Source organism: Microcebus murinus, chromosome 29 (genome assembly GCF_040939455.1).
Source record: "Microcebus murinus isolate Inina chromosome 29, M.murinus_Inina_mat1.0, whole genome shotgun sequence".
Lineage (NCBI taxonomy): Eukaryota > Metazoa > Chordata > Mammalia > Primates > Cheirogaleidae > Microcebus > Microcebus murinus.
In genome coordinates, this window is record NC_134132.1 from 10,901,535 (window position 1) to 10,927,357 (window position 25,823).

The 25,823-nt window shown below is 46.7% G+C and overlaps 1 protein-coding gene across 3 annotated transcripts in view; it reads left to right on the forward strand.

Annotated features, from left to right (window-relative positions):
• Window positions 1-25,823, forward strand: part of ABCG2 (ATP binding cassette subfamily G member 2 (JR blood group)) — a 76,587-nt gene that overhangs the window by 1,780 nt on the left and 48,984 nt on the right. The window contains exon 1 of one of the 3 annotated variants that reach the window (XM_075998741.1): window positions 19,546-19,866. The exons of 1 other annotated variant lie outside the window; for it this stretch is intronic. The gene's annotated coding sequence lies outside the window, so the exon portion shown is untranslated. Of the gene's footprint in view, window positions 1-19,545; window positions 19,867-19,929; window positions 20,099-25,823 lie in introns of those variants that run through there. One more of the 3 variants, XM_075998739.1, reaches the window with a different exon arrangement.

Sequence of the window (25,823 nt, forward strand, 5' to 3'; positions counted from 1 at the left end):
TGCCCTCCCATACATTAGCCCACTGGATTTTTTACAACACTCTGCCGTATAGATCAAGGAGATTTGTTCCTTTAGCCTTTTAATAAACAATCAAAGGCGCCAGCTGAGCAATTTGTCCAAAGGCACACAGCTGGTTGGTGGGCGTGTTGGGATTTGAACTCGAGCCAGTTTACTTTAAGTTCAGGTGTATCCTGTACTTGTTTTGCCCCGACCTCTTCTCAAGACCTATTATGACCTACATTTTTCTGTACCAGGGTTTGTTTTCTTTTCTTTTCTTATCTTTTCTTTTCTTTTTTTTTACACAGAGTCTCACTCTGTTGCCCAGGCTAGAGTGAGTGCCGTGGTGTCAGCCTCGCTCACAGCAACCTCCAACTCCTGGGCTCAAGCGATCCTCCTGCCTCAGCCTCCCCAGTAGCTGGGACTACTACAGGTGTGAGCCACCGCCACCGGGCCAGAATTGCATTTTAGAAACGTCTCTTGCTGCAGTATGGAGGCTAGTTTGGAGGAAGGTGAGGCTGGAGGTAGAGACCTGTTTGAATGGGCTGCTAAGGCTGGGCGGGTGGCTCATGCCTGTAATCTCAGCACTCTGGGAGGCCGAGGCAGGCGGATTACTCGAGGTCAGGAGTTCGAAACCAGCCTGAGCAAGAGCGAGACCCCGTCTCTACTATAAATAGAAAGAAATTAATTGGCCAACTAAAAATATATAGAAAAAATTAGCTGAGCATGGTGGCGCATGCCTATAGTCCCAGCTACTCTGGAGGCTGAGGCAGGAGGATCGCTTGGGCCCAGGAGTTGGAGGTTGCTGTGAGCTAGGCTGACGCCACAGCACTCACTCTAGCCTGGCCAACAAAATGAGACTCTGTCTCAAACAAAAAACAAACAAACAAACAGACAAAAAACCCAACAACAAAATAAAAATAAATAGGCTGCTGCAATATCCAAGGGAGAAAAAATAAAAGAACTAAGGCTGGGCGTGGTGGCTCACTCCTGTAATCCCAGCACTTTGGGAAACCAAGGCAGGAAGGCATGGCTGACAGAGGGAGACCCTGTCTCAAAAAAGAGAGGAAGGAAGAAAGGGAGGGAGGGAGGGAAAAAAGGAGGAAAGGAAGGAAGGACCATCAAATAGAAAATACCAAGTGTTGGCAAGAATGTGGAGAAACTAGAACCCTTGTGCCCTGTTTGTGGAAGTCAAATAGCCCAGCTGCTGTGTAGAACAATCTGGATAGTCCTCAAAAAAATTAAATACAGAATTACTGCATGATTCAGCAATTCCACTGCTGGGTATATACCCCAAAGAATTAGAAGCAGGGACTCAAAACAGGTATTTGTACACCCGTGTTCATGGCAGCACTACTCACAACAGCCAGAAGGTGGCAGCAGTCTCCCTGGCCAACAGCAGATGAATGGCTGCACAAAACGTGGTGTGTACAGAGAATAGAATATTATTCAGCTTTAAAAAGGAAGGAAATTCCAACACATGTTCCAACATGGATGAACCTTGAAGGCATTATGCTAAGTAAATTAAGCCAGGCCCAAACAGTACAAATACTGTGTGATTCCACTTACCTTGGGTGCCAAGAGCCGTCAAATCCATAGAGGTGGAAAGTAGAAAGGTTGCCATTAGGGAGAAGGTGGGGTGAGGGGTTACTGGTTCATGGGTGCACACTTTCAGTTTGCAAGATGACAGAAGTTCTGGAGTTGGATGGTGGTGGCAGTCGTCCAACAATGTGGATATAGTTGATGCCATAAAACAGGACACTGAAAAATGAATAGAATGGTGCATTTTACATTCTGAATATTTGACCACAGTAGAATAAAAATACAACCACTCTATCCTCGGGTATTGGCATGGCTGGCTCCTACTTAGTTTCAGTTTTCTGATTAAATAGTATGTCTTTAGGGATGCTCTCCCATCGCCCTATGTACTTTCCTTGTAGGACAAATCTGGAGTTATTTATACACTTATCTACACACTTATTGTCTGTCTTCTCCATTAGAATATGAGCTTTTGGGGAGCATATATCCAGGGCAACGTGAAACTCTGTCTCCCAAGTTGCAGTCCTCAAAGTGGGCTCCAATAAATGCTCTCTAAAAAAAAAAATATATATATATATATATATATATATATATATATATATCTCGGCTGGGCGCAGTGGCTCACGCCTGTAATGCTAGCACTCTGGGAGGCCAAGGCAGGTGCATTGCTCAAGGTCAGGAGTTCGAGAGCAGCCTGAGCAAGAGCGAGACCCCCTTCTCCACTATAAAAAGGAAGAAATTAATTGGCTAACTAAAAACATATATATATATAGTAAATAGATGTGCTGCCATATAAGCTAAAATATATATATATGTATGTATATATATATATATATATATATATAAAATTAGCCGGGCATGGTGGCGCATGCCTGTAGTTCCAAGCTACTCGGGAGGCTGAGGCAGGAGGATCGCTTGAGCCCAGGAGTTGGAGGTTGCTGTGAGCGAGGCTGACGCCATGGCACTCTAGCCTGGGCAATACAGTGAGACTCTGTCTCAAAAAAAAAAAAAAATATATATATATATATATATATATATATATATACACACACACACACACATGCATACATATATATAATCTTTTCAAGGCTGAGATCTTTGCCTAAGTCAAAGCTGTAATCCTGACACTTAGTTGTTGGCACACATAGACGTTCAGTGAATATCTGTGCAATAAACTATTAAGTCCCAGACCACATCTCATTATGTCTGATCATTTAGTGTTTTTTTTTGTTTTTTTTTTTGAGACAGAGTCTCGCTTTGTTGCCCAGGCTAGAGTGAGTGCCATGGTGTCAGCCTCGCTCACAGCAACCTCAAACTCCTGGGCTCGAGTGATCCTTCTGCCTCAGCCTCCCAAGTAGCTGGGACTACAGGCATGCGCCACCATGCCTGGCTAATTTTTTTCTATATATATTAGTGGGCCAATTAATTCATTTTATTTATAGTAGAGATGGGGTCTCGCTCTTGCTCAGGCTGGTTTTGAACTCCTGACTCCAGCAATCCGCCGGCCTCGGCCTCCCGGAGTGCTAGGATTACAGGCGTGAGCCACAGCGCCCGGCCTGATCATTTAGTTTTTAAATTACAAATCTTCTAGACTGTAAACTCGTGGTTGGCAGTGACTAAGTCTTGTTCAACTCTGTATCTGTTTTCTGCATCCTACATGTGGCCTCAAGTGTAATAGACTTGCAATAAACATTGGCCCAATTGTAAAAACAAAAAACCAAAAAACCAATGAACTAACTACGTTAACTACATCCATATGTTGTGCAACCATCACCACCATCCATCTCCAGAACTTGTGTCATCTTGCAAACTGAAACTCTGAGCAAAAAAGAAAGGCCTCGGCCGGGCGCGGTGGCTCACGCCTGTCATCCTAGCACTTTGGGAGGCCAAGGCAGGAGGATCGCTCAAGGTCAGGAGTTGGAAACCAGCCTGAGCAAGAGCGAGACCCTGTCTCTACTATAAATAGAAAGAGGAATTAATTGGCCAACTAAAATATATATAGAAAAAATTAAGCCGGGCATGATGGCGCACGCCTGTAGTCCCAGCTACTCTGGAGGAGGCTGAGGCAGGAGGATCGCTTGAGCCCAGGAGTTGGAGGTTGCTGTGAGCGAGGCTGACGCCACGGCACTCACTCTAGCCTGGGCAACAGAGTGAGACTCTGTCTCAAAAAAAAAGAGAGGAGCAAAGTAGCTTTGCAAGTGTTTGCAAGGATGGGATTATAATGAATGGTTGGTGGGACTTCAGCAGGCATGGTGACCAAAGAAAGCAGGGAGGGGTGGGGCACAGTGACCTGCTGGCGTAGTTAGCCCCTTGTGCGACCCAGTGGGGGTGGAAGGTTTGCAGGAGTTGCCTTACTCAGTGGCGTTAGGTGAAAAAACAGAATAAGATGGTCAGAGGGTGAGGTGCATAAAATGAGATCGATGATGACAAAGTCTCTGGCATGACCTGGGACCGCAGAGCTGAGGCCGGACGGAGAATCAGATCACCGGAGAAGACAAGTTCAAGGTAGGCAGAGGTGCCAGGGTGCTGGCAAGATCATTCACATATGTGGTGACTTCGCCGAGAATTAAGACACAAGTATGACAGTATTAGAGAGAGTGGCAAGAGTACCGGGAGCTACGATTACTGACAAATGAGGAAGAGGGTTCTGGAGCCCAAAGATGACAGCAACCAGGAAAAGCTGGTCAGTGCTCAAGTCTAACGACATGACACTCAACGCTGAGATCTTTGAGGTTAGAAGTTACTAGACGATCCACTTTGGGAATTCATGTTTTGCAGTAGTTTCTCCTCTGAGTAGCAGCATCATCAGAATGTGAAATGCTCAAACCTCTAAAAACCTCCTTGCCCTAAAAACTTTCTGTGTGTTCAGCAAAAGAGGGCGCCAGAGTCCAGAAAATGATTATTTTGGTTTCTCATCTAAAGCTCCGGCAACCAGTACCTTTAAGAGCGGGAAGAGGCCACTATTCATAATTATTTTGGAGCAATACATGTAAACTGGGACTTTTCCACCCAAACTGGGACCCATGCTCACCCCCTGCCCTACAGGACATGAGCATGGGCAACTTAAGATGGAGCTAGCTCCTAGCACTCTGGGAGGCCGAGGTGGGCAGATTGCTCAAGGTCAGGAGTTCGAAACCAGCCTGAGCAAGAGCTAGACCCCATCTCTACTATAAATAGAAATAAATTAATTGGCCAACTAATATATATAGAAAAAATGAGCCGGGCATGGTGGCGCATGCCTGTAGTCCCAGCTACTCAGGGGAGGCTGAGGCAGCAGGATTGCTTGAGCCCAGGAGTTGGAGGTTGCTGTGAGCTGGGCTGATGCCACGGCACTGTAGCCGGAGCAACAAAGTGAGACTCTGTAAAATAATAAAATAAAATAAAATAAATAAGATTATGGATGGATGCATGTTGACCCTTTACATTAGGATGTTGCACCCGTGTTTTTCAGGCTCAAGAGTTTGGATTTGATTTGTCAACAGAAAAGAAGCCAAACTCTGTAAAATAATTTCAAAGGCATTTATTCTGAGCCAAATTTGAGGACCATGACCTGGAGCCATGCCCAAGAAGCCTTGGGCAATTGGGCTCCCTGTGGCTGGGTTACAGTTTGGTTTTTATACATTTCAAGGAGACGGGGGGGGGGCAGACATTGGTTTGGCCCAAAAAGGTGGGACATCTCAAAGCGAGGGGTGCTAAGGGTAGAGGGGGGCGGGGCTTACAGGTTACAGGTGGGTTTAAAGATTCTTTGGCTTGTGATTGGTTAAAAACATGAAGCTTTGTCTAAAGCAGGGGTCCTCAAACTTTTGAAACAGGGGGCCAGTCCACTGTCCCTCTGACCACTGGAGGGTTGTTGGAGAGTGGGGTGCACACTCCACACATGCGCACTGTGGGCCGGCGACCAGTTGGCTGCTAAGCAGGACAGGCAGTGGGGGCAATAGTTTGGGGATGCCTGGTCTAAAGGCTTGGAATGTTTTAAGATAAGGATTTCTGTTAATCAGAGACAAGCCACCCACATAGATTTGTTGTGCAAATTGAGGAGCTGCAGGTGTGTCTTGCATACCCTTAGGCCTGTTAATGGGTTACACAAAATAACTCCGAGAAGAGAGGGGGGCCTGTCCGATCTCCCTCTTCCCGGCAGGCAATTTAGTTTTAGAATATCCCCTTGGGCCGGGCAGGGTGGCTCTCGCCAGTAAGCCTAGCATTCTGGGAGGCCGAGGCGGGTGGATCACTTGCGCTCAGGAGTTTGAGACCAGCCTGAGCAAGAGCAAGACCTCAACTCTACCAAAAATAGAAGTTAACGGGACAGCTGAACAACATATATACAAAAAATTAGCTGGGCATGGTGGCACATGCCTGTAGTCCCAGCTACTCGGGAGGCTGAGGCAGGAGGATCGCTTGAGCCCAGGAGTTTGAGGTTGCTGTGAGCGAGGCTGACGCCACGGCACTCACTCTAGCCTGGGCGACAGAGTGAGACTCTGCCTCAAAAACAACAACAACAAAAAGTTATGGAAAGGGACAGAGTCCTCAAACATTGTACAGGAAGAATTGCTGGGACTGATGACCACAGAGAAAGGAAAAGAGTACCCTTATAAAAGTGGAAGAGAAGGGTAAATTTCAGAATGAAGTGTGCATCTGTGGGTCATTTATATTTTTTAGTTTTTCTTGTTAACATCACGTGAGTTGGAATCGTTGTGTATATAGGAAGGTAGTCTGCAAAGAAAACTTTAGATCTCTACCTTTTCCAAAAAAGGTAGAGTTTTGCAGCTCAAAACACAGTTGGAATGCATATTCCCTAGGGGTAAAGCATTTTAAGGTTGGAATCTTGGCTTTACCAAATAAACTGTTAGAGGGTCAAGCAACCCATAGCTAGAGGGATAAAGTTCATACTGATGAAATGATACATTGCAATCTGCTGGAGTCTTTGAAAAACCTCAATGATTTTGTAAAGAAGAGCACAAGTGGCCAAGCTCTGTGGCTCACGCCTGTAATCCGAGCACTCTGGGAGGCCAAGGCAGGAGGATCGCTCAAGGTCAGGAGTTGAAACCAGACTGAGCAAGAGCGAGACCCATCTCTACTATAGATAGAAAGAATTTAATTGGCCAACTAATATATATAGAAAAAATTAGCCGGGCATGGTGGCGCATGCCTGTAGTCCCAGCTACTCGGGAGGCTGAGGCAGGAGGATCGCTTGAGGCCAGGAGTTGGAGGTTGCTGTGAGCGAGGCTGACACCATGGCACTCATTCTAGCCTGGGCAACAAAAGTGAGACTCTGTCTCAAAAAAAAAAAAAAAAGAAAGCAAAAAATGAAGAACACAAGTGATTGGTGATTATACTTCAGTCACCGGTCAAGTTCTCTACTAGTGGAATTTGAAGGAAACAGGACTACAGGAATTCTTTGAACATTTCCTAATGTGGCCCCATGTGCTTCAGGAAAAGGAGGACAGCTCCTGGCCAAAGAGGAAGCAGCTTTAAGAAAGCAAAGCCAAGACTAATAACTGGCAGCACTTTTAAGAGACTAAGCAACATTGTTTAAGACAGCCCGGTCTTCCTGTTCTGTGGGATTTGCAAACATATTTTGCATTTAAGTGGAAAATATTTTGGCAGTTTAGGCCCCCTGGTTTGAAGTCTATTTCCATGCAGAAATAGACCTACTGGAACTATGAAATTTAAATACCCCTATAAGCATGCTAATCCTCACAGCCAATGCCTGCAAAACAACGAAGTTCATCCTTCTGTAATGGAGAGAGTAACAAATCCCCTTCTGCTGAAAGCGACCAAGGTCATCTCTCCTTCAAAACACAGTCTGTTAACTAATCTTCCTTTATTTATAGGCAACAGAACCAATAAAATAAAATGAAGCTTTCTTGCTTTGCCAAGTTAGGTTAATTGATCCAGCATCTAAAATATGGTGGCTTAAGCTTAGGAGTTCAAGACCAGCCTGAGCAAGAGTGAGACCCCATCTCTACTAAAAATAGAAAATAGAAAAATCAGGCCGGGCGCGGTGGCTCACGCCTGTAATCCTAGCACTCTGGGAGGCCGAGGCGGACAGATTGCTCGAGGTCAGGAGTTCGAAACCTGCCTGAGCAAGAGCGAGACCCCCGTCTCTACTATAAATTCAAAGAAATTAATTGGCCAACTAATATATAAGTAGAAAAAATTAGCTGGGCATGGTGGCGCATGCCAGTTGATTTTTTCGTCTTTTACTATTAATAATAACAGCTAACATTTATTATGGACTTCCTACCTGCCATTCACTTTTCTGAACACTTTATATGGTTTAAGTCATGTAAGAGACACCTAAGACTTAGGTGTCCAGTTTTGGAGAGAAGAGGAAACTGAGGAAGTAGGACAAAGTGACACAACTGAGCTGTTGACTAGGATGATTTGAATCCTGGCAGTCTTATTTTTTTTTTTTTTTTTGAGACAGAGTCTCACTCTGTTGCCCCAGCTAGAGTGCCGTGGCGTCAGCCTCGCTCACACCAACCTCAAACTCCTGGGCTCAAGCGATCCTCCTGCCTCAGCCTCTCGAGTAGCTGGGACTACAGGCATGCGCCACCATGCCCGGCTCATTTTTTCTATATATGTTTAGTTGGCCAATTAATTTCTTTCTATTTTAGTAGAGATGGGGTCTTGCCCTTGCTCAGGCCGGTTTCAAACTCCTGACCTCGAGCAATCTGCCCGACTGGGCCTCCCAGAGTGCTAGGATTACAGGCGTGAGCCACCGCGCCTGGCCTAATTTTTCTATTTTTACTAGAGACGGCGTCTCACTCTTGCTCAGGTTGGTCTTGAACTCCTGAGCTCAAGCGGTCTTCCTGCCTCGGCCTGCCAGAGTGCTAAGATTACAGGTGTGAGTCATCGCGCCTGGCCAATTTTTAAAATTTTTTGTAGAGACAGGGTCTCACTATATTGCTCAGGCTGGTCTCGAACTCCTGGCTCGAAACGGTCCTCCTCCCTCAGCCTCCCAAAGTGCTGGGATGACAGGTGTGAGCCACCAGAACTGGCCCGTGAAGATATTTACTAGCGGGTTTCTGCTCCAATAAGCTGTCGTTCTCTGTCGCCCTGTCTCTCCAGTTTTTAGGGCGGTAGGTTGCCCTGTATTGTCACTTCTCTGACAGATCTAAGAAGAGTTGTTGATGTTTGAGTGTGTTCAGCTTCTTATTTGTTATTAGAATACAGTGGTGACTTCCAAGCTCCTTACCTGCCGGACCAGGAACTGGAAGTCTGCTTCTACAGATTAAAATGTCAATTTCTGTCCTTAGTAGCCATGACAAAGCACATTGTTTGTTTTGATGTCTCAGTGACTTGTCGAATGACGAGTTTCTGACTAAGCAGCAGTACTTAGAACTCGGTAAGCAGTACTTAGGTAGGATCAGTCCAGTTAAGAGGCTGGGCCTCACCTACGTGGGTCTGGAAATGATCTTTTCAGTGGACGTGTGGTGATTAGGCTCATAGTTGCTGATTCATAATAATTAAACTGACAGGAAATTGACATATGAATCAATATGGTAATTAATTGATTTCCTTATGAGACATTCCTTTTTTTTTTTTTTATTGAGACAAAGTCTCAGTCTGGTGTCCAGGCTAGAGTGCCATGGCGTCAGCCTCACTCATAGCAACCTCCAACTCCTGGGCTCAAGCGATCCTCCTGCCTCAGCCTCCTCCTGAGTAGCTGGGGCTACAGGCATGCGCCACCACGCCCGGCTAATTTTTTCTATATTTTTTAGTTGTCTGGATAATTTATTTCTATTTTTATAAGAAACGGGGGGGGGGGGTGTCTCGCTCTTGCTCAGGCTGGTCTCGAACTCCTGGCCTCAAGCGATCCTCCTGCCTTGGCCTCCCAGAGTGCCGGGATTACAGGTGTGAGCCACTACTCCCGGCTGGACATTCCTTTCTATAACTGAGATACTCAAGGCTCCTACACAGGCACTTCCAGGTATCAGAGGAAAGAAAGTGGGTGCCTAAGAGCTTTTTCATCGGGTAATGGAAAACCCTCAGGTGTGCTATCTCTGACAGCATGACAAAGAGGAAGCTCTTATGCCTGCAATTTTCAAATTGGCTGATTCAGTGTTAAAAGTGTAGTTAAGTATTCTCAGATGCTGGTAATTGTGATTAACAATAATAAAGACACCATTCACAAGATGATCATTCTGTGCTGAGAACAATACTATGCAGTTCATCTTCACAAAAGCTTTGGAGATAAAGATGATTAGATCAAGCTTGGGCAGATTGGTGAGGTTAAGTGATTTAATCAAAACCACCCTCCAGGTTAGTAAAACCCAAAGGCAGGATCAAATGCAGAGCTTTCTGATCCCAGGATACATTCTATGGACCCAATCTGTTTTCTAGGCTCTCTAGACAGCAAACAAATGCTTTATGTTAACATATTCTTTATTCTTTTTTTTTAATTCCTTTTTTATTTGGAGACCAGAAGTTGAGACACATTCTTTATTCTGATAGGTTAATGTAAAAGTAGTTATAAATGATTCAGTTTTAGGTCTGGCCAGTTAATACAAGTGACTGTGATAAATTTTCCAGGAAATATTATAATCTAGATTATTCTAAATGCACAAAAAGTGTTGAGAAAATTGTAGCAAATACTCATGTACTCACAGCATGACTTGTAAGCAATTAGCCCGAGTCTATTCCCTAAAAGATATTCTTTTAAAATACAAATCAATAAAGTCAGATAGGCAGCCAACAACAACAACAACAACAAAAAACATAAAAAGTTATAAAAGAAGTCTGAGTGCAGTGGCTCATTTCTATAATCCTAGCACTTTGGGAGGCCAAGAAGGAAGGATCTCTGGTTTTTTTGTTTGTTTGTTTTTTGTTTTTTTTTTGAGACAGAGTCTCGCTTTCTTGCCTAGGCTAGAGTGAGTGCCGTGGCATCAGCCTAGCTCACAGCAACCTCAAACTCCTGGGCTCAAGTGATCCTCCTGCCTCAGCCTCCCGAGTAGCTGGGACTACAGGCACAAGCCACTATGCCCGGCTGATTTTTATATTATATATATTAGTTGGCCAATTAATTTCTTTCTATTTTTATGGTAGAGACGGGGTCTCGCTCAGGCTGGTTTTGAACTCCTGACCTTGAGCGATCCTCCCGCCTCGGCCTCCCAGAGTGCTAGGATTACAGGCGTGAGCCACCACAGCCGGCCTCTACTAAATATTTCTTTCTGAGAAATTGGATATGTCAGTCTCTTTCTTGCACCTCTGAGCTTCCTCAGACTTTGGTGGGTTTATATAGATCAAGCCTACTGCAGAACACATGTATTAATAGAAGAAATCATGAATGCATGTTTCTTGGTCTAATATTAGTGAGGACCTAATATTAGTGAAGACTAAAATGCAGTTCTGGGTGAGGCAGTAAGTTCTAGCTTTGTTGACATCCTCGTACAATGAATCACAAGTTCAATGCTGAATCGCAAGTTCATTTGATGCTCATTACATTTTAACTTTAGTCGCTCCTACAAATAAACTCGTATCTCCACAGGCAATAAAAGGCTGATATTAGTCAGAAATAGATGGCGTGAAAGGTCAGTCCTTTATGAGACTGTCCTTTATTTTTACAACATGGGGAATTGAGGGGAGGGTGAATAGGCCCCTGAATTACATAAGATAAACTCAATTTTATTATTCCCTCCACAAATGTTTATGAAGCAGCTCTTGTGTTCAAGCCACTGAGCTAGGTGACACGTGGAAATACGTGTGGACTGAGGTAGCCTATATGTTCAGACCCCAAAGTCAGCTCTACATACAGCAGGTGCTTAGAGAATGTTTCTATTGAAGTGATTCTTCTCATAAAATATTTTTATTTATTTATTTATTTATTTATTTATTTATTTATTTTTGAGACAGAGTCTCACTCTGTTGCCCAGGCTAGAGTGAGTGCGGTGGCATCAGCCTCGCTCACAGCAACCTCAAACTCCTGGGCTCAAGCGATCCTCCTGCCTCAGCCTCCCGAGTAGCTGGGACTACAGGCATGCGCCACCATGCCAGGCTAATTTTTTCTATATAATTTTAGTTGGCCAATTAATTTCTTTCTATTCATATTAATATCTTTCTATTTACAGGGTCTCATTCTTGCTCAGGCTGGTCTTGAACTCCTGAGCTCAAGTGATCCTCCTGCCTCAGCCTCTCAAGAGTGCTAGGATTACAGGCGTGAGCCACCTCGCCTGGCCAATACTCCCCTTTTTAAAAAAATCTAAGTGGCCAATATACAGGTGTGCTCACCTTGAAAATATATATCAAGCTGTCCGCTTAGATTTTCTGTTCTTTTTTTGTATGTGTGCTATACTTCACAAAAAAAAAGTTTGCTTAAACAAAAGACCTTTGATCGGTATTGAAATTTAGTTTGGTGAACTCTCAATATTTAATATTTCAGTCTGTTTTTTCAGATATACTCTATTGTACTATCTGATTCTGCAAGTTAATTATCAGTACTTACATTTTCTTTCCCACTGTACTCCATTTTATGAGTGAACTTTATAACCAAACAAACTTTATGGCCAAATGACCTTTCTAACCATATGAATTATTTCTTAATTGGTCTCTTGTCCACGGTATTTATATGAACCAAGGTGGTCTGGCTCTCGCACCTGGGCTCATAATACCCAACCCTCTGCCTCTCCCCACCCCCACTAGGCTGTCCCTCTCTGTGTTTAGGCTATCAGACCCCTTCTGGTCACTCTCCAGATCTTTACAAGACTTTGACACAAGGCTTTTGGTATTTCTTTCCTTTCCAATATCAGTATTATCTTGGCATTGTCTCTGTTTGGAAGCACAACCCAACGCCTTATCTTTTGTGTTCTTTGATCTCAGCTACACCTGTAGGGTAGGCAGAATGCTAGAGATCTCTCTCTCCTCCAGCCCCTACGACTCCAGTTCATCCTCTGGTTATTTCATCAAACACTAACCTAGGTTCTGATCTGAGGGATTTTGTTGTCATAACTAAAGCCCCAAATCAGTTGACTCTAAAATAGCGAGATTATAAAAGGTGGACCTGGTTTAATCACATAAGCCCTTCCAAAGACAGGAGGAACAACAGTCAGATTGGAAGTTTGAGAAGGCTCATCTTGCTTTTTTTTGAGACAGAGTGTCACTCTGTTGCCCTGGCTAGAGTGAGTGCCATGGCGTCAGCCTAACTCACAGCAACCTCAATCTCCCGGGCTTAAGTGATCCTCCTGCCTTGGCCTCCCGAGTAGCTGGGACTACAGGCACTTGCCATCATGCCCGGCTCATTTTTTCTATATATTTTTAGTTGGCCAATTAATTTCTTTCTATTTTTAGTAGAGACGGGGTCTCGCTCTTGCTCAGGCTGGTTTTGAACTCCTGACCTTGAGCGATCCTCCAGCCTCGGCCTCCCAGAGGGCTATGAGTACAGGTGTGAGGCACCGTGCCTGGCCTCAACTTGCTTTTTAAAGGTGGGAATGGTCACAGGGGAAGAAATGCAGGCAGCTTGGAGGAGCTGAGGGTCCCCCCCCTCCTGGTGACAGTCAGAAGGGACATAGGGGCTCCACCCTAAAATCAAAGGAACTGGATTCTGCCAACAGCCTGACTCAGCTGGAAGTAGATTGTTTAGATAAGAGCCTCTCTAAGGGTTCAGCTGGCTGACACTTGGCCTCAGGACACCCTGAGCAGAGCTTGGACTCTGGACTTCTGTCACTGGAAGATAACAAATGCCTGGTGTTTTAATTAAGACACTACCTTCATGGTATAATGTGTCACTCAAGCAATAGGAAACAAATACACCTCCCTCCCACTTCCATAATTCCACTTTAGTGTTTGAACCTTGTAAAAACCTGAATGTCAATATTAGGGAGACTGAGGCTGGAGGATCGCTCGAGGTCAGGAGTTCGAAACCAGCCTGAGCAAGACCGAGACCCCCATCTCTACTATAAATAGAAAGAAATTAATTGGCCAACTAATACATATGTAGAAAAAAATGAGCCGGGCATGGTGGCGCATGCCTGTAGTCCCAGCTACTCGGGAGGCTGAGGCAGGAGGATCGCTTGAGCCCAGGAGGTTGAGGTTGCTGTGAGCGAGGCTGACGCCACGGCACTCACTCTAGCCCGGGCAATAGAGTGAGACTCTGTCTCAAAAAATAAAAAAAGAATAATGTGGGAAAGGAGAGAGAGGAGAAAGGGCTTCTGTGGGGAAACGAATGGTCTTTGAAAGGAAAGACAAAGGGGCTTTTTAGGGAAACAAATGAAGGTGTGACAATTTGTGACAATATTTAGTTATGCAATTTCTCATTCAGGGACAAGTGGTCTCCTTCAAGGCAGTGAAGCTCCCCAAGAGGGGATTTTTTTGGCAGCTTCATTTTCAGAAATCTCTGCCTTTAGTCAAATAAGGGACACTTCAGAAAGGCTGTGCCTCAAATGTCTTCAGTTTAAAATTGTCTGCATACCGACCCCGTGGGTCCCTACATTAGCCTCCTTTTCCATTTCCTCAGCGCCTTGCTGTAGGCAGAAGAATGACCTCCCAAAGAGGTCCCCGTCCTAATCCCCCAGTGTGAATGTTAGATTCCCCAGCAAAGGAGAATTAAGATTGAGGATGAAATTAAGGTTGTTAATCAGATGACTTTAAAATAGGGAGATTAACCTGGCTGTAGTGGGCCCATTGTAATAGCAAGTGTCCTTAAAATAAAAGTGGAAGAGGGGCCAGGCATGGTGGCTCACACCTGTAATCCTAGCACTCTGGGAGACTGAGGGGGGCGGATCATTTGAGCTCAGGAGTTCGAGACCAGCCTGAGCAAGAGACCCTGTCTACTAAAAAAATAGAAGTGAATTAGCTGGAAAACTAAATATATATATATATTTTTTATTTATATATATATTTATTTTTATATATATATAAAATATTAGCCAGGCCGGGCGTGGTGGCTCACGCCTGTAATCCTAGCACTCTGGGAGGCCGAGGCGGGCAGATTGCTCCAGGTCAGGAGGTTGAAAATATTAGCCAGGCATGGTGGCACATGCTTGTAGTGTCAGCTACTTGGGAGGCTGAGACAGGAGGATCACTTAAGTCCAGGAGTCTGAGGTTGCTGTGAGCGAGGCTGACACCATGGCACTCTAGCCTGGGCCACAGAGTGAGACTGTGTCTCAAAAAAAATAAATCAGTAAATAAAAATAATAAATAAATAAGTTCCTTTTCCTTTTCTGATTTTAATTCCTCTGGTTCTCATTTCCATTCTGCTTCCTGATATTAGTAACAACCACCTTTTCTTCATGACTTGTCCTCTTGGCATGCACACGTGTTCTGGCCTGTCCAACTCAAACCGTATAGGAAACATTTATTTTCTCTGAACTCCAAGATAGCCTCTAGCTATATTCCTTTCTCTCACCTTCCTTTTATGTATTTTTTATTTTATTTTTTTTGAGACAGAGTCTCCCTGTGTCACCCCGGCTAGAGTGCCTGTGGCATCAGCCTCGCTCATGGCAACCTCCAACTCCTGGGCTCAAGAAATCCTCCTGCCTCAGCCTCCCGAGTAGCTGGGACTACAGGCATGCGCCACCATGCCCGGCTAATTTTTTTACTATATATTTTAGTTGGCCAATTAATTTTCTTTCTATTTTAGTAGAGATGGGGTCTTGCTCTTGCTCAGGCTGGTCTTGAACTCCTGACCTTGAGAGATCCTCCCTCCTCAGCCTCCCAGAGTGCGAGGATTACAGGAGTGAGCCACCGTGCCGGGCCTCACCTTCCTTTTATACTAAAAGCTTTAGGAAGGGTTTCAACTGTTTCCATTCCTTTACTTACTACCAGGTTATAGGCTCAACTTCTCCCACCGTGTTCATGAGAAGCCCCTGTTCGCAGGGACTGAGTAGAGCCATGAGGGAACACCGCATGTGGCCTGTCTTCTTTTTTATTTTTATTTTATTTATTTATTTGACAAGAATGAGACTAATCAGTTTTAAGTGGAGTTTATAACACTAAGAGATAAAGGGTTGTTAACAAAGACAATAACAAATGGACATCTGATTGGTATGATTCTTTTTTATTTTTATATATTTTTTAAATTTTCTTCTTCTTTTCTTATTTTTACTTTACTTTTTTATTTCTTTTAGGGAGAAAGTTTGATTACGTGATTTTTATTTTATTTATTTTCTGACTTGAAAAAATTTATTTAATTTTTTTTTATTTTTTTTAAAGCTAGTCAAGCGTGGTTGTGGGGGGAGTATTTAATTTTTTGTCTTTGCTTTTTGGCCCATCTGTGTACTTGTAACCTGTCTTCTACTATATTTTATTTATTTATTTATTTATTTTTGGAGACAGAGTCTCGCTTTGTTGCCCAGGCTAGAGTGAGTGCCGTGGCGTCAGCCTCACTCACAGCAACCTCCAACTCCTGGGCTCAAGCGATCCTCCTGCCTCAGCCTCCCAAGTAGCTGGGACTACAGGCGTGCACCACCATGCCCGGCTAATATTTTATTTTTTTTAAACTGGGAGTGGCAGTGAAAATAAATAGACTTCGACCCAGTAAATATGTTATATACGGAGCCAAATGTCCCCAGGCCTGTCATGAGCCCTTTCTGAAACTTGGAGACTTGCTAGGGGAAAATTAACCCTTGACAGTTCACCTTTGGAATAAGCACTAAGAAACATACTACACTAGGTCTTTACCAGCTCTTTGCAACTGGTGCACCGGCGTTCAGGGACAGTCCCATTACTGGGCTCTGTAACTACTGGGAAGTCACTCTTGTTAAGTAAAATGAAAGAGAGGTCAAGTGGTGGAGGGCAGAGGGCAATGGCCTTGGAGGCTGTAAGTCATCTAAGTGTTGAGACCTTGTGCAAATTAAGTCTCCTTTGGACAGCTGTGAGGTTCCTCTCTCCCTAAAATTCTGATCATTCTAAAATTCTTGATAATTCTAAAATTATCAAACACGAAAAGTAAAAAAACAGCATTTGAAAATAGTAAAGCCCCAAATGAACTGACCTATCTATATGAAAAATGACAAACTGTTTTAAAAGTTAGAGTTAAAATAAGGTAGAAACTTTTGTTGTTGTTTGTTTTAGTGGTTTTAGCTCTATTTTGAGTGACACATGACTAAGCATTGTGTCTTTATATGGACATTTTATCAATTTATTTTACTCTTAAAATTGATTTTGCATTATATATCTGCATTAGAGCAAATTTAGAAAAATCACACTAAAAGAGAAAGAAAAAAAGGCATCCATGTTACTACCAAGAACAAATTAACATTTTCCTGTACAATATTGCTACTCAGCTATTTCTATGTATAGGATTTTGGTTTGTTTTTATGTTACATAATTATCGAATGCTATATTCAATTTAGTATCCTTTTAAAAAATGTGCTTTATATCAATTTCATGTGTGTTTTCTCCATTTTTATGAAGTCTCCTCCTGGAATTGGCTTCAGAGCTTGTTGGAAAATTTTTTATCTTTATTGGTATCATAAAATTTTATTCTTTGGAGAGTGTTTTTCAATTTTTGCTAACTATCACTAAGAGTGAGAGCTGAAGAATTTATCCTAATTTTGGCTTAAAATGAAGTATGACTAAAATGTATTTGTATATGGGTCTTTAAACTGACAGAAATGAATGAGTTCAAAAGAAAAAGTTTGCCGAAATGTTTGGATGCATCATGAATATATATATCCCAAAATCCTTTAAACGTATTACAGTATAGTATTTTTATTTAGTTAATTTATTTATATATATATTTTCTCTTATTAAATTTTTTTATTATCTTTTATTTTCGACATCTCTGCCAGTATAGTATTTTTTTTTTTTCTTGAGACAGAGTCTCACTTTGTTGCCCAGGTGACTGAGTGCCCTGGCATCAGCCTCGCTCACAGCAACCTCAATCTCCTGGGCTCAAGTGATCCTCCTGCCTCAGCCTCCCGAGTAGCTGGGACTACAGGCATGCGCCACCATGCTTAGCTAATTTTTTGTATATATATTTTTAGTTGGTCAATTAATTTCTTTCTATTTTTAGTAGAGACGGGTCTTGCTCAGGCTGGTTTCCAACTCCTGACCTTGAGCAATCCATCCCTCTTGGCCTCCCAGAGTGCTATAGTATTTTTAATATTCAAAAGAATTACGTGTAACCAATTTTTAAAATCTAGGCTTCTTGGCTAAAACTTTCCTGTATTGGGTAAACAATTCCAATAATTCCTAGTGTTGATTTGACCAACTTAACCTGTATTATGATTTTTGTTTGTAAATGCAAACCGGAAACATCTCAGTGCAGACACTAGTTTCCCAGGGGAATGTCGCGATGGCCGTGCACACTTTCAAGGCCTGATGAGCAGCTCTTTTCCTGAACCTACACAATCTCTTTGGAGCTTTGCCACACCCTCAGACGGCTGCAGACAAGTATTTGCACCAGGAATGTTTAGAGTCACAATTAAAGTGTTCAGGCCAGGGGTGGTGGCTCATGCCCATAATCCTAGCACTCTGGGAGGCCAGAGGTGGGAGGATCACTCGAGGTCAGGAGTTCGAGACCAGCCTGAGCAAGAGCGAGACCAGTCTCTACTATAAATAGAAAGAAATTAATCGACCAACTAATATGTATAGAAAAAATTAGCCGGGCATGGTGGAGCACGCCTGTAGACCCAGCTACTCGGGAGGCTGAGGCAGGAGGATTGCTTGAGCCCAGGAGTTGGAGGTTGCCGTGAGCGAGGCTGATGACAGGGCACTCTAGCCTGGGCAACAAAGGGAGACTCTGTCTCAAAAAAATAAAATAAACTATTCACAGTAATATTTTCATTCAAAAAATGTGTCCCCTCCTCTCCCGTCTCTCCAGATTCAGTTCCTGATTTTGGTGGCCCCGGGGCGCCGGCATCTCATTTCTTAGAAGCTCATTTTCCAGAAAGTGCGTCCTCGCTCTCGGGGTGCGCGGCCTGTGTGTGGGGGACCCCGGGCCTCAGCGTCCCAGAGGCGGGCGCTGCGCCCGAAGCCACCCCGTCAGCTGAGGTCCTGCTCGGCCCGGGAGCGCCGGCGGTCTCCAGAGCTGACTGTCGCCGTCCCTTTCCTGCCAGTTGCCCCAGAGGCAGCGACTCCAAGCGGGCGCGTCCCCCGCGACCCCGGGTCCCCGCGGAGGGCGGTGGCTCCTGTCCCGGGGCGGCGCGGCGCTTATCAGGGCCGGGCAGGCGGCGCCACGCCTTCCGCCCGCGCGTCGCCTCCGGCCCGCCACCCGCGGAGCCGGCCGCCCGGGACGCGTGTGTCGTGTGGACCTCGCGTCCGCGCAGCTGCCCCTCGGCGCCACCCCGGCCCCCCAGCGCCACCCCACTGCCCCTCAGCGCCGCCCCGGCCCCCCAGCGCCACCCCACTGCCCCTCAGCGCCGTCCCCGCCGCCCCTCGGCGCCACCCCGGCCCCCCAGCGCCGTCCCCGCCGCCCCGGCCCCCAAGCGCCACCCCACTGCCCCTCAGCGTCACGCCCAGGCCCCTCAGCGCCGGCCCCGCCGCCCCTCAGCGCCGGCCCCGCCGCCCCTCAGCACCACCCTGGCCCCTCAACGCCGCCCCGCCGCCCCTCAGCACCACCCTGGCCCCTCAGCGCCGGCCCCGCCGCCCCTCAGCACCACCCTGGCCCCTCAGCGCCGGCCCCGCCGCCCCTCAGCACCACCCTGGCCCCTCAACGCCGCCCCGCCGCCCCTCAGCACCACCCTGGCCCCTCAACGCCGCCCCGCCGCCCCTCAGCGCCGCCCCCGCCGACCCTCAGCGCCATCCCGCCGCCCCTCACTCAGCGCCACCCCGGCCCCTCAGCGCCGCCCCCGCCGCCCCTCAGCGCGGTCCCCGCCGCCCCTCAGCGCCACCCCGCCGCCCCTCAGCGCCACCCCGCCGCCCCTCAGCGCGGTCCCCGCCGCCCCTCAGCGCCACCCCGCCGCCCCTCAGCGCGGTCCCCGCCGCCCCTCAGCGCGGTCCCCGCCGTCCCTCAGCGCCGCCCCCGCCCTCAGCCTCCGCGGCCTGAAGGGGGCGCTCGGGCGCGCGGCGTCCCGGGCAGCGTCTCCGAGTGGCCCGCGGCGCGCGCGGGAGGGACGGGGGCGTCCCCAGCGGAGCGGACTTGAGGTCGGGGCGCGCGGCCGCCCGGAGAGCAGATGCGGGGCGCGCTCGCGGCGGATTAGAAGGCGCGGCGGAGACGCCCCGGGCCGCGGTCTCCGTGGAATCTGCTTCTCTAGGGCCAGTGCGGGGGCCCGGCCGAGTCCTCGCCGCCTTGCCACCCGGGGCGCGTGCATGCCCCGCCGCTGAGCGCGCCCGGCCCGGCCCGGAGCCTCGGGGACGCCCCGCCGGCGACACCCGCCGCGACCCCCGCCGGCGACACCCGCCGCGACACCCGCCGGCGACACCCGCCGCGACCCCGCCGCTGCCGACCGGGTGAGTGGACGGGGGCGAGGGCTGCGTTCGCGGGTCTGGAGAGGGCGGCGGTGTTCCGTCTGCTTCTTGGAAGCCAGGAAGCCAGGCGGGTGGGTTGCAAGTTTCCCACGGTTTAACGTGAAAAGTGCACGGATTCGGCGACGCAGAGAGCGACGCTGGAGCGAGTCACCCGGGGCCGGCGGCGCTGTCAGGGTTAGGGTTCAGCGGGTGCAATTCTCGCCTTTCTCCGAAGGTAACGTGGGCACTGGAGAGTCAACCGAGTGAACCCAGAAATCACACTGGCGGGGGACAGTTTTTTTTTTTTTGAGACAGTCTCGCTCTGTCACCCGCGCTAGAGTGCCCTGACATCAGCCTCGCTCACAGCAACCTCAACTCCTGGGCTCAAGAGATCCTCCTGCCTCAGCCTCCCGAGTAGCTGGGACTACACGTGTGCACCACTATGCCTGGCTAATTTTTTCTATTTTTAGTTGTCTGGCTAATTTCTTTCTTTTTCTTTCTTTTGAGACAGAGTCTCGCTTTGTCGCCCAGGCTAGAGTGAGTGCCCTGACATCAGCCTCGCTCACAGCAACCTCAACTCCTGGGCTCAGGCAATCCTCCTGCCTCAGCCTCCCGAGTAGCTGGGACTACAGGCATACGCCACCATGCCCGGCTCATTTTTTTTGTACATATTAGTTGGCCAATTAATTTCTTTCTATTTATAGTAGAGACGGGGTCTCCCTCTTGCTCAGGCTGGTTTCGAACTCCTGACCTCGAGCGATCCTCCCGCCTCGGCCTCCCAGAGTGCTAGGATGACAGGCCACCGCGCCCGGCCTATAATGATGTTTTGATAGAGTCATACAATGTGAATTAACCAAATCAGGGTAATTGGGGTATCCGTCACCTCAGGCATTTAACATTAATGACTGTATACAATTTTGAGACAGTCTCACTCTGTCCCCTGGGCTAGAGTGCTGAAATATCAGCCTAGCTCACAGCAACCTCCAACTCCTGGCCTCAAAAGATCCTGCAGCCTCAGCCTCCCCACTACAAGGTGCTCATGCCTGGCTCATTTTTCTGTTTTTAGTAGAGATGGAGCTGGCTTTTGCTCAGGATGGTCTTGAACTCTTGACCTCCAAGTGATCCTCTCTCTTGGCCTCCCAGAGTGTCAGGATTATAGCCATGAGCCACTGTACCAGGCTTTGTGTACTTTTTTTTCTTTTGAGACAGAGTTGCCCAAGCTAGAGCGCCATGGCATCAGCCTCGCTCACAGCAATCTCCAATTCCTGGGCTCAAGCGATCCTCCTGCCTCAGCCTCCCAAGTAGCTGGGACTACAGGCATGCGCCACCACGCCCGGCTCATTTTTTCTATATATTTTTAGTTGGCCAATGAATTTCTTTCTATGTTAGTAGAGACGGGGGTCTCGCTCTTGCTCAGGCTGGTTTCGAACTCCTGAGCTTGAGCGATCCTCCCGCCTCGGCCTCCCAGAGTGTCAGGATTACAGCCGTGAGCCACCGCGCCCGGCTGTGTATACATTTTTATTTTATTTATTTATTTATTTTTCCATGTACCTGCAAACAACTGAACAATGTGTATACATTTTTAAAAATCTGAAAACTGCGCATCAAGAAGGTGAATTTTACTGTCTACAATATTGTTTACTGTGGATATGTTTCCAGTAAACATGACCCCCCCCCGAAATAAATAAATACATAAGATTAGGCAGAATTCCAAGTAGAGTTGGCACAGCATGATAAGTAATAATTTCCATAAGTTGTTAATTTCTTATAGATCCTTTGCTGGAAAGATCAGGATGTATGGGAGGAGTGAGTGTGGAGAAGGGACCTTGTATTCCAGGGCCTTCCGGAGTGCCGGGGTCGAGTCCTGGCTCTGATCTTCCCTGTTGCACCCTTCCGTAGCCTTTGCTTAACCTCCCGTTCATTTCCCCGCTGCCCAGCTCTGCAAGCTAAACCCCTGCGCCATGAACTGCACGCTTCCCAACACCGTTTCTCCCCTTCAGATCTTGCGTCTCTTTGCTATCTCTTCTCTTCTCTTTTCTTCCCTTCCCATCTGCAGTCATCCCTCGGGATACGTGGGGAGCTGGGTCCCACCCAGGACCTCCGGGTAGGGTGTGCCCAGATACGTGCATACTCAGGTCCCCACGTCTGCCTGGAGGAATTGCCTGGTAGGCAAAGGCAGCCCTCTGTCTGGCAGCATGACACTGTCTTGTCTTTCCTTTCCTTTCCTTTCCTTTCCTTTCCTTTCCTTTCCTTTCCTTTCCTTTCCTTTCCTTTCCTTTCCTCTTTCCTTTCCTCTTTCCTTTCCTCTTTCCTTTCCTCTTTCCTTTCCTCTTTCCTTTCCTCTTTCCTTTCCTCTTTCCTTTCCTCTTTCCTTTCCTCTTTCCTTTCCTCTTTCCTTTCCTCTTTCCTTTCCTCTTTCCTTTCCTCTTTCCTTTCCTCTTTCCTTTCCTCTTTCCTTTCCTCTTTCCTTTCCTTTCCTTTCCTTTCCTTTTTCCTTTCCTCTTTCCTTTCCTTTTTCCTTTCCTTTTTCCTTTCCTTTTTCCTTTCCTTTCCTTTCCTTTCCTTTCCTTTCCTTTCCTTTCCTTTCCTTTCCCTTTTTCCTTTCCCTTTTTCCTTTCCCTTTTCCTTTCCTTTTCTTTTTTTTTTTTTGAAACACAGTCTCACTCTTGCCTGGGCTACAGTGCCGTGGTGTCAGCCTCGCTCACAGCAACCTCAAACTCCTGGGCTCAAGCGATCCTCCTGCCTCAGCCTCCCGAGTAGCTGGGACTACAGGCATGAGCCACCATGCCCGGCTCATTTTTTCTATGTATTTTTAGTTGGCCAATTAATTTGTTTCTATTTATAGTAGAGACGGGGTCTCGCTCTTGCTCAGGCTGGTCTTGAACTCCTGAGCTCAAGCGATCCCCCACCTTGGCCTTGGCCTCCTAGAGTGCTAGGATTACAGGCGTGAGCCATCCGAGACCGGCCTGGACACTGTATTTTCTTTTTCTTTCTTTCTTCTTTTTTTTTTTTTAATTTTTTGAGACAGAGTCTTGCTTTGTTGCCCAGGCTAGAGTGAGTGCCGTGGCATCAGCCTCGCTCACAGCAACCTCCAACTCCTGGGCTCAAGCGATTCTCCTGCCTCAGCCACCCAAGTAGCTGGGACTACAGGCATGCGCCACCATGCCTGGCTAATTTTTTCTATATATATTAGTTGGCCAATTAACTTCTTTCTATTTTTAGTAGAGACGGGGTCTCGCTCTTGCTCAGGCTGCTCTCTCGAACTCCTGACCTTGAGCGATCCTCTGGCCTCGGCCTCCCAGAGTGCTAGGATGACAGGTGTGAGCCACCACGCCTGGGGAGAGTTTTGTTTTTTAACAAACGCTCACTCTTCTCTGAGCCCTTGAACTTTTGATGTCCGCTCTGCCATTACCCAGGTCCCACCCCTCTTGTCCAAGCAGGCTGTCCCTGGCTTTCTGCAGTCGCCTCCCAGCTAGCCCTTTGCTTCCACACCTGCCCTCCTCCTTCCCCACATTCTGCAGAGAGGCCAGAGTGCTCCTTGCAAAACATAATTAGTGTCACCGTCCCTTCCTGATCAAAAGGCCTCGGTGGCTTGTCACTGAGCCGGCAGCCCTTGCAGGATGGGGTCTTTCTTGTCAGTGCCAAATCACGCCGTGGGCGCCAGGTCCCTGTGCCGCTATGAGGCCGGGTCCTGCAGCACCGCAGCTGGCCGACCCTGGGCTCCCCTGCTGTGGGCAGCCTTTGGACCCCGGGCAAGGTCAAGGCCGGATCCATCAAATCAGAGATAAGAGGAAACCCTGTTGATCAATAAGGGCACATTTTGAATGCAAGTTAAAATTCAGTTTTTCTTTTTTTTCTTTTCATTGATAAGTTTGCAGCAGCAATCCCGTGACAGTGACCTGAGGCCTCCTAACTGCTCAGGATTGTAATCTCTTAGCATGAACCTCTTGCAAACGTCTGCAGGAGGAATGCACTTAGGAGCATGCCCTAGGGCTGTGAGGCAGAGTGCAAGTTTCCATAAAAATGACAGGGCAGGGCCCAGAATTCTTGACTTGAGGCAAACCCTGGCTTCTGCCCACAGTGTGTCATCATTATAACTAGGCAGGTAGCTGGCCGAGGCTTTTAGAATCTGCCTGTGTACTTTTCTTACTGGCGTGCAGTTTGCATTGCATGAAAACTTTTAAGTTTTGGGCACTGGTACGAGTGGACCATACAATGAAGAGTATGGTGAAGAGTAAAAAAAAAAAAAATAGAGAAAAATGATATTTCCAATGTAGATGATCATTGTTATAATAGGTTACCAACATATATTGAAGATAAACGTTTAATCTTTTCAAAAAAGTAAAAATGAGGCTGGGCGCGGTGGCTCATGCCTGTAATCCTAGCACTCTGGGAGGCCGAGGCGGGAGGATCGCTCAAGGTCAGGAGTTGGAAACCAGCCTGAGCAAGAGCTTGACCCCCTGTCTCTACTAAAAATAGAAAAAAAAGCAATTGGTCAACTAAAAATATATAGAAAAAATGAGCCGGGAATGGTGGTGCATGCCTGTAGTCCCAGCTACTCGGGAGGCTGAGGCAGGAGGATGGCCTGAGCCCAGGAGTTTGAGGTTGCTGTGAGCGAGGCTGGCGGCACAGTGTCTGGGCAACAGAGTGGGACTGTCTCAAAAAAAAAAAAAAAAGTAAAAATGTGGCCTCACTAGTTAGAAAGCAACAAGAAGAGAGAGAAGTGATATAGGTAGATGAGGAAAGTGTGGCCGAAAGGGAGAAAGAATCTCTGCATGTAAAGCCATTAGGTCTTGTTGGAAAGGACTTTTCATGTTGGGCGAGATGCTAATCAGGCCAGATAACGAGAGCAGGCCGGGCTCAGGCTGTAAAGCCACTGGAAGCTTCTTTTCAGGTAAGGCCCCCTTGCCTTGGATCTAAGAAGCAGAAAGTGATAAAAAGCCAATTAGGGTTATCAGGCGGTCTGGAGACAAGGTGGCAACTAGGGGCAGGCCGGTTTTTGTTATAGGGAAATCTAGATTAGGATTTGGGCATTTTTCTTTTTTTTTTTTTTTTGAGACTGGGTCTCACTTTGTTGCCCAGGTTAGAGTGAGTGCCATGGCATCAGCCTAGCTCACAGCAACCTCCAACTCCTGGGCTCCAGCGATCCTCCTGCCTCAGCCTCCCGAGTAGCTGGGACTACAGGCATGCGCCACCATGCCCGGCTCATTTTTTTTTGTATATATATTTTTAGTTGTCGAATTAATTTCTTTCTATTTTTTTTAGTAGAGACGGGGTCTTGCTCAGGCTGGTTTTGAACTCCTGACCTCGAGCAATCCACTTGCCTCGGCCTCCCAGAGTGCTAGGATTACAGGCGTGAGCCACCGCGCCCGGCCTGGGCATTTTTCTTTATAAAAAGATGATGCCAATCCAATGAGAGTAACACCTAGGACCAGAAAGCTTCTGATCGAAGCAAAACATTAATGTTTACTTGAAGGCAGTTGTTACTTTTAGGGAGTTGCCTAAACCCAGCACACTGTATTAATTAGATGTTTGGGTCTTTTGAGGTTAGTCTAATACTGAGATGTTACATGTTCTTTATTTTTAGAACTTATTCTATATTTTTTGTTTTATTTTAGGGAAAGTGTGTTGTTCCTTATTGGTGTTAGAATTAAAGATTCTTTCTCTTCTTTCTTTCTTTCTTTCTTTCTTTCTTTCTTTCTTTCTTTCTTGCTTTCTTTCTTGCTTTCTTTCTTGCTTTCTTTCTTGCTTTCTTTCTTGCTTTCTTTCTTGCTTTCTTTCTTGCTTTCTTTCTTGCTTTCTTGCTTTCTTTCTTGCTTTCTTGCTTTCTTTCTTGCTTTCTTTCTTGCTTTCTTTCTTGCTTTCTTTCTTGCTTTCTTGCTTTCTTTCTTGCTTTCTTGCTTTCTTTCTTGCTTTCTTTCTTGCTTTCTTTCTTGCTTTCTCTTTCTTGCTTTCTGTCT